Source organism: Pteropus vampyrus, unplaced genomic scaffold (assembly GCF_000151845.1).
Source record: "Pteropus vampyrus isolate Shadow unplaced genomic scaffold, Pvam_2.0 Scaffold111, whole genome shotgun sequence".
Classification (NCBI taxonomy): Eukaryota; Metazoa; Chordata; class Mammalia; order Chiroptera; family Pteropodidae; genus Pteropus; species Pteropus vampyrus.
Window position 1 is genome coordinate 1443039 of NW_011888892.1, and position 1556 is coordinate 1444594.

Below are 1556 nucleotides of genomic sequence, written 5' to 3' on the forward strand. Positions count from 1 at the left end.
TTGTCATTTTCTTCAGCAAAATGTCTTAAACTTTCCTTATTGGTAAACGTCCACCTCTAAGTCACCTCTGTGGTCTGGCTCCCTGTTCTAGGCCTGACCTCGGGCCACCACGCTTCGTCAGAGAAAGTGGCTTCTTGTTCGTTCTCACTCTTCTTGGTTTGCGTCTCCACAGCCCTTGTCCCGAAGTCCCTCCGTTCACCTGCAGCTCCCATCCCAACCCTCAGCAGGAACCTGCGCTTGATCCTCTCAGGAGGGGAAACGATGTGAAGTCTGTTCCATTACCTGTCACATCAGAATCTGCGGCTCTATTTTCCACATCTTCCTCTGCTCTTATTTCTGAGGGAGAAGGGGCCCCCCATGCTTGCCAAGATGAAACACTGTGTTCTGCATTACTTCCCTTCCAGTTTTCAATTTTTTTCCCCTCTCCACCTTCTGTGTTTACAAAAGTGCTCGGATATGTCCATTCATTTAAAAAAAAAACAAAACACAAAAATCCCTTTTCCTCATTCTTTTACTCCCTGTGTCTATTTTTATATCTCCTGCCTTCCATTTCTGGCCAGATGTCTTGAACTGGTAGTCTGTCATCACTGTCCGCTCATGCCTTCAGTTTTTGACATATGGCTTCTCTCCCCGCCATCCTACTGAGAACTGTTCTCTGGAAGGTCACTAAGCCTCTTGTTTGTCAGATCCAGTGACCTTTTCTCTGTTCTAATTCCTGAGGCTGTAGAATCTGACATTGTTTATTGCCATGTTTTTGAGGCTCACACGTCCCTGGGCTTCAAGAATGTCTTTTTCTACAGGTGCCTACAGTGCCTGGTCTTTCCAGGTGGTCTCTCATCCAAGTACTAACCAGGCCCGACCCTGCTCAGCTTCCGAGATCAGAAGGGATCGGGCCTGTTCAGGGTGGCGTGGCCGTAGACAAGAGAATACTTTTTTCATCTCCTGTCTTTTCAACCCATCTTTTTCTCCTCCTTCGGTAGTTTTCTTCTTCTTTCCCACACCCGTGGCTTCAGCGGTGACTTCTACATAGAGAACTCCCTGAAGTCTATCTCCAGACCCAGATTATCAGATTTCAGCCCAGCATTTCCCCTGCTGGCTGCACACTTCCGGCTGCACACTTCCTTCCTCCTGAGCCCGGGATACCCCGCACCTGAGCCAGCAGTCAGCACCTCTGATCTAGTTCTTCTGAGTTTCTGGTTGTTAATCACAACACTATCATTCAGAGTTCTCCGACTTCGAGTCTTTCTTCTGCCCAAGATGCAGACACTGGCAAACTGAACACTCTGCTGTCTCTCTATCTCACTTGTCCTCTCCTCTCCATTCCCACGGCTACTTTGGTTTTAGGTCCTTGTCTCTTAGTCGGTTTCTCTGTTTCTAATTCCGCCCTAGTTTGTTCCACAGACATTCCAGGTTAAGGTATAGCTCTGCCACTTTCCAGCTCAAAACCTTCCCATGGCTTTCTACTAGTAGTGGAATTAAGTACAGATCCACACTTTGGTATTCAAGACCGGGTTAAGGCAGAAAAAATAAAATGGAATTATATATCTTCTTCACAT

General features: G+C 47.0%; 1 pseudogene; it reads right to left on the reverse strand.

Annotated features, from left to right (window-relative positions):
* Nucleotides 1–801: 801 nt before the first annotated feature.
* On the reverse strand, nt 802–920 carry LOC111743327 (annotated as a pseudogene).
* Nucleotides 921–1556: the final 636 nt, after the last annotated feature.